This window comes from Delphinus delphis, chromosome 7 (assembly GCF_949987515.2).
Source record: "Delphinus delphis chromosome 7, mDelDel1.2, whole genome shotgun sequence".
NCBI classification, from domain to species: domain Eukaryota; kingdom Metazoa; phylum Chordata; class Mammalia; order Artiodactyla; family Delphinidae; genus Delphinus; species Delphinus delphis.
Window position 1 is genome coordinate 61,524,897 of NC_082689.1, and position 6,777 is coordinate 61,531,673.

The 6,777-nt window shown below is 43.4% G+C and overlaps 1 protein-coding gene across 3 annotated transcripts in view; it reads right to left on the minus strand.

Moving 5' to 3' along the window:
- ERICH2 (glutamate rich 2) overlaps window positions 1-4,981 on the minus strand; it is a 30,547-nt gene extending 25,566 nt beyond the window's left edge. Inside the window, exon 1 of one of the 3 annotated variants that reach the window (XM_060015665.1) lies at window positions 4,829-4,981. The gene's annotated coding sequence lies outside the window, so the exon portion shown is untranslated. Of the gene's footprint in view, window positions 1-4,657; window positions 4,784-4,828 lie in introns of those variants that run through there. The other 2 variants (XM_060015664.2, XM_060015669.2) reach the window with 2 other exon arrangements.
- Between the last annotated feature and the right edge of the window lie 1,796 nt (window positions 4,982-6,777).

The window sequence follows — 6,777 nt, forward strand, 5'->3', positions numbered from 1 at the left end:
CTCTCCTGGTGGTAAGTCATTCCACCACTCTGTAGTTATCTGTCTACATATTGCTTATGTGCATCTCCTTGATAGATTCTTTTCCTTTACCTGCTTCTTGTATGTGGGATCAAATTTTAAAAGTTATTGTCATGTGCTAAATATTTTAACCAGTAGGCAATGGAGAGCAAACCAGGCTCTGAATAACAATCATATGATTAGATCTATCTTAGAAAAGAAATTCTGTGGAGGGTAAACCCGAGAGAGAATGGGAGTTGGAGAGACCAGTTAAGAGGCTATTACAACAGCCCAGAGCAGGGGTTGGCAAACTATCACCTATGGGCCAAATATGACTCTCTGCCTACCCTTATAAATGAAACTTATGGGAACACAGGCATGCTCATTTGTTTGTACATTGTCATGGGAACTTTCAAGCTACAGTGGCAGACTTGAAAAGTTTCGACAAAGACTGTATGACCTGCAAAGCCTAAAATACTTATTATTTGGCCCTTTACAGAAAAAGTCTGTCAAACTCTAGTCTAGGGAAAAATGATGATGCACAAAGCCAGGAAGGTACACTTGGAACAAAAAGAGAGGTGAAACTGAGACTCAGTGGACATAGAAGGGAGAACAAAAGAGTTTGATGTTTCCAGCTTGGATGACCAGGATAAGGACCAGAAGAGGAGCACACTCTGGGGGATAATGAGTTTGTTTTCAGAAATTCTGAGTTGAAGGTGCCTGGAGGTCAACTGAAATCAAGTGTTCGTATTGAAAAGAGAGTTAGAACTCAAGAGAAAAGACGATGTATGGGATAACTGTGAGAAAGTGGGGATGGATGGCATGACCTATGTAGAAGAAGAAAAGGCCAAGCATAGAATCCTGGTAGAGGAAAAGAATCCGTTAAGGAAATGCACATATACAATATGTGCATTTCCTTGCACAGAGAGGTGGAATGAATGCACCACCAGGCCAGAAGTTTCTGGAGAGCAGAAACTGGCTGTTACCCATGAGTGTGGGTGCTACACCACTTTAAAGGTACTCAGATATTCACTGATTGAATAAAACTATTGGAATGATATAAAGTAATTTAATTGGCTTTAGAATGCTCATATAATTTTTTAAAAAGGCCCATAGAATTGGGGAGGATAATTCTAAGAAAAGAGCTATGGAAAAGCAGACATAGATTTATTTTAAGAAAAAAAGTACTGAAAGACTTACATAGAAAGATAGGTAGTATTAATCAGAAGATGAGTGTATTTAGATATTAGATAAGTATAAAAATGTACATGACAAAATGATTTGAAAAGGCATAATTATGTGATTACATGTTTGAAAAATTCTGTATATTATGTAAATAAAAATGTACTTTGGGGTTCAGGTCACAGCAGGGTGGGGGGTCATCATGGACTCCTTTCTAAAAGAAAGGTCTTGCTTCTTAGCTTCTTAGCTGTGTGAGCCTGGACTCTTGGTTGCAAGTTACAGAAACCATGCTCAAGGTAGCTCAGGCACAAAACGGGATGCCCTGGCTCATAGAATCCATGAGTTGAATACCCAAGCTGCGTGGAAGTCAGGACACAGTGGCTACAGCTGTGTTCAAGGAGAGGGTGGGGCTTAGGTGGGGACAGGGCTTAGGTGGGGGCTTTCCCTTGTTCACCTCCGCTTCTCCCCACCTGGGTCTCATTCTTCTCTCTCATTGCAGACAGATTTTCCATAAGTAATGCAAAACATGGCTCCCAGCAATTCTTAAGTTTTATGTGATAGGGTTCTAGCTTTTAAGGAAAAATTGCCTCTCTCAAAAACCAAAACCCCAGGGAAGAGGGGTTAGTTAGTTCAGCTAGTTTTTTTTGGCTACAAAGAACAGATAAATTCAAGCCATTAAAAAAAAAACAAAAAACTCTAGTACCTAATCCACTCCATGTCACACAAACTGGTGCTCAATAAATATCTGTTAAATGAATGGAACAGGAAGGAAGGCAACAAGAAAGCAAAGGGAAAAGTACACATTAAACTAGAGTTTTGCTGTCCAACATGGTAGCCACACGCCATGTGTGGCAATTGAGCACTTGAAACATGATTAGTTCAATTTGAGATATGCACACCAGATTATAAAGACTTGGTACCAAAAAAAGAATGTAAAACATCTCATATCCCCACTCTTCAGGTAAGTGTTCACTAACCAGCACCCAATAGGGCCAAATAGGTTTTATTTGGATTCTATAAAGCTTCAGAAAACTGATTTATAAAATGAGTTACCAATATTTAAAATTCAGATTTCACAAAACTCTCATTTTAGGTTTCTCTTATAACACTGAAAGATATATTGTTTCATCCCACATGTGCAATTATTTTATCCTTTTGTGTTATTTGTTTTTATAAGCTACTTTTTATTCTAATAGGCAAAGAATGATTTAATAAGTAGGCAGCTACATGCTCAGGCCCTGAAACTGTGGTGAGGAGAGACAGAGATGATTAAGCACCACCCTCCATCCTAGAGGAGCTTAGTGGGGAAACATAATAGGACAGGCAGAGGGCAATATTTCATTGTATAGTCTCAAATGTGTATAAAATGGTTTCAGTGATCATCTATCAGTTACATTCATAATTAAAAATACTATCTGTAAATTTTATATATTTCCTTTACAGCAGAATATAGTGCAAGGAGCTCAGACTCTGGAGTCTGACTGCCTATGTTCAAATCCCAGCAAACTGTGTGATCTTGAGCAAGTTCCTTAATCCCTCTATGATTCACTTTCCTAAAGTGTAAAATGAGAATAAAAATACTGATAGGGACAGAGTGATTAAATAGGGACAGAGTGATTAAATAGTTAATCCCCCAGGGGACTGCAAGTAAAGAAAAAAGTATGCGAGACCCCTGTAAGTTAATGATCACTCAAGAAGGCAGGTTTGCTTAACAACAAAACCATGCGACAGAAGCCTGAGACAAGCCCCAAGACAATAAAACAATAGTGGAATGAGACCCACATCCTGCCCAGTGACCTCAGTAAGTTAATGATTCTTAGGACACACTCTTCTGCGTGCATAAAAAACAAACATATAAGGAAAAGGTGACATTATACTGAAACTTGAGATGATTTACCATATTTTAGTATATGTTACCACGTTTTTGCTCATTTCCATTGCACCATGGGAGTCTCAGTTTGACCATGCAGGGATAAGAAAACCCCCCCGCCCAACATGGAGGAGGAACTGATGATGGAAGCATAATGTCTACTCAAGAATGAGGAAGAAGAGGGGCTCCCCCTTCCCCACTTTTCCTTTGATTACAAAACTGTAGCTCACTTAGTTCTGGGCACAGCACCCTCTCGCCTGCCCTCCTGTAAGCCTCACGGGCGTCCTGTTCTAATAAATCACTTCTTATCTATCACTTTGCCTCTCGCTAAATTCTTTCTTCATGGAGACAAAGCACCAGAGCTCCTTGGAGCCCCCCCCAAACGCCACCTAGTGGTTTCAATACTACCTGCCTTACAGAGTTACTGTGAGGGTTAATATAAATAGCTAATAATAAATAACAGTAGCACCTATCTCCTACTACAATGATAATCACTCCAACTCTTCCTATTACTATTGTTATTATTACCTACAGCCTAGCAAGGACAGTGCGGAAGCTGAACTCTGACTAAGGAAGTCCGTTCTAAGTGCATAATTGGGCCTGGCTTGGGCAATGAAGGGGGAGAAAACATTGAAGACTGAGCTCAAATGGTGGTGCTGAATGCGTGTGGTGGTGAGGTAGGAAGCTCTGGAATTCTGGAGTGGTGCAGTGGAATCCTACAAAAGGTGTTGGATTCAGCTTGGGTAAACGCTTAACACTTAAAGAGCAGTGTGCTATTGTTTTCCTGAGATTTAAAAAAACAAAACTTCAACTAGAAAAAAAAAATTTAACAAGGTGGACTTGGTGATCATTGTACTTGGTTTTTAGGAGAATAAAACAAATCAAAAGACATTTTCAGTGTCTTTTTCAGATTTATTTTTAAAAAGCAACTTCCAGGGTCTCTTGGGGGTCATAACAGATTCCTCCAATTCACCTATGCCCTCTGGGAAGTCAGACGATAAATTTATAGTGATGCTATGTGTTAACTAAAATGCTATAGGGGCACTGTGTAGAGTAGTTTGAGTAGTCAAAAGACCCCAGGATCTTGATTTTAGAAATCTCAAGTCAATTTCGTTATCTCACAGAAGGCTGAGACTAGACCTTAGAAGTGATCCGCTGTCCAAGCCCCTCATTTTACAGAAGATAAAAACAAGGCCCGGGGAGGTTAAGTGATTTGTTCAAATTCCACAGAAATTTTTTATGGCAAGTCGACTAGGGAGTAATGACGTGTTAACTACAGCCAGCTGAGTGCTCGCTCCTATTGGCCATTAAGAAGTTTCAAAAAAAAAAGTAAGAAAAGAAAAGGGGGTGGTGGTGCCTGCGGACAGAGGGAAGTAGCCGGAAGCCCTTGGATGGAAGAACGTGGCTATTTTCATTGTTTTTTTTGGGGGGGGGTGGAGGAGTTGGCGCGTGCGACTCGGCAGCTCAGAGAATGGTGGTGTAGACACGTCTGTCAAAACTGCCCAGTTATCACACCCACCCAGACACAAATATCCCTTTCTCAGTGCCCGACTGTAGCCAGAGGAGGAAGCCAATTACGAGCTGCACCTCCGGCCGCGCGGAACCTACCTCCTCGCGCGCTGCCTCGGCTGCGTTGGGGCGCCAGAGCCTGAACCTGGAGTAGGCAGAGAAGTTTGCGAGCTCAGGCGCCGGGCTTGGGGGAGTCCGAGGTGAGGACTGGGTCAGGCCGCTCTCGGGATGATGAGGGCGACCGTGGTCGAATAAGCGCCTGTTACTCGCCTGTGGCCCTCTCACGCCGACCAGCTTTGAAGGGTTGACACAGAAAGCTAGCCCAGCTCCTGGTCGGCTTGGTGTTGGGAGCTAGGAGCCATAGACGCCGCGTCGCCATGGAGACGAGACTGCGCGCGCCGGGAGACTAGGAAGCTGCGTAGGGGCGAGGGGGAAGGGGCGGGGCGAGCCTGGGGTAGGGTTGAGGGGGCGGGGCAGGGCTGAGGGGCGGGGCAGGGCGGGGGCGGAGCATGATCCGGGAGTCTAGGAAGGTACGCCCCCAGTGACCCGTGGCCGGTGGAGGTCGGCGGTTGGATTCCTACCGTGCAGAGAATTGACTGCATGCACCGTCGGACACACTCACTTGAGAGTCCGCATGTGCACCAGTTACTCTGAAAAGGGCAGAATGGAGGGGGATTGGAATTTCGTTGTCCATACCTGATCTTATTCATGGCGGGGAGACGGGAAAAGGCAGGGCGGATTCGTTGGTGTTTTAAACCTAACCAATGGAGTAAAAGATGTCTTGAGTTGGGAGAGAGGGTTGTCCGTGGATGTGGATGAACCCTGCAGGACTTGTTCCCCCAACCTTAGGTCGCTCTGAAAAGATTATGGGTTTCCTGGAGGGCTCTGGACGTGTTTCCCCACAGATCAGATTCAAATGATTAGAACCAGGGACCCTCCCCTCCCACTAGCGGGGGATATGAAATTGACATTGGCCAATGGAAGGTTTTACTGCTTAAATAAGTGGTTTGGTCACAGAAGAGGGTGGAGAGCATTTCTATTAGAAAATTCTAATTGTCCCTCAAGCTTGGCTTCTAGAAAGGAATTGGTTTTCTCCACTTTGGATGCAGGGAGTCACCAGGGTCGATTTGTTGCTAGGCACCGTGCTTTGAAGGAAGCCCACTTTCTGGAATCAAATCTGGATGCGAATTTCACTAAATAGCTATATGAGGTATAATCGCTCTTTAACCTCTTAGGTGCCCTCTGGGAATATGAACTTTGGTAGATGGTTGTCAGACTCAAATGACATAAAGTATATAAAGTTCTGACATATAGAGATGCTTAAAAAATGGTGAATTTTATAATTATATTTTAATAAAATGGAACCAGGTGGACCATTTCAGGAACCAAGGGTATACGGAGATTCTGTTATTTTAAAATTCTCCTGGGATTTCCCTGGTGGCACAGTGGTTAAAGAATCTGCCTGCCAGGGCAGGGGACACGGGTTTGATCCCTGGTCCGGCAACGGAGCAACTGGGACCCTGCGCCAAAACTGCTGAGCCCGCGCACCTACAGCCGGAGCTCCGCAACAAGAGAAGCCACCGCAATGAGAGGCCCGTGCACCGCAACAAAGAGTAGCCCCCTCTTGCGGCAACTAGAGAAAGCCTGAGCGCAGCAGCGAAGACCCAACGCAGCCAAAAATAAATAAATTTAAAAAAAATTCTCTTAATCATCTGTTCCCATTCACTCTAAATCTCCTTGGAGCCCTGGATGGTAGGAAAGAGGCAAAGGGAAAAAGCCAGAATGGAAGTTTCAGCATAGATGTTTTTTTAGAGCGCTCAGTGAAATCCTTGACAAATACATCCCTAGCCTGATAAGGACATAGCAAACTACTACCTCCTCTGTTATAGGAACACCCTTATATCTTAAGTTTGACTGAAGACTTTTTGTTCAATAAAGGCCAAGGAAAATTCATTATATTTCTTGATCAATACCTTTTAAAACATTCGTTTTGATGAATTTGCTTACTGTTGATAAATGGGTAATGTCTGACAATTCCCATTGTCCTGCTCCAAGGAAATGTAAGAAACCCCAAATCTAACTGATTAAACTTCCTCTTCACCCCTCTTTCCTGCAACAGAAGAGCTCAAGCCCATTTGTAGAATGTAGTGATTTCATTATTTATTTATTTATTTATTTTTGGCTGCATTGGGTCTTCGTTGCTGTGCGTGGGCTTTCTC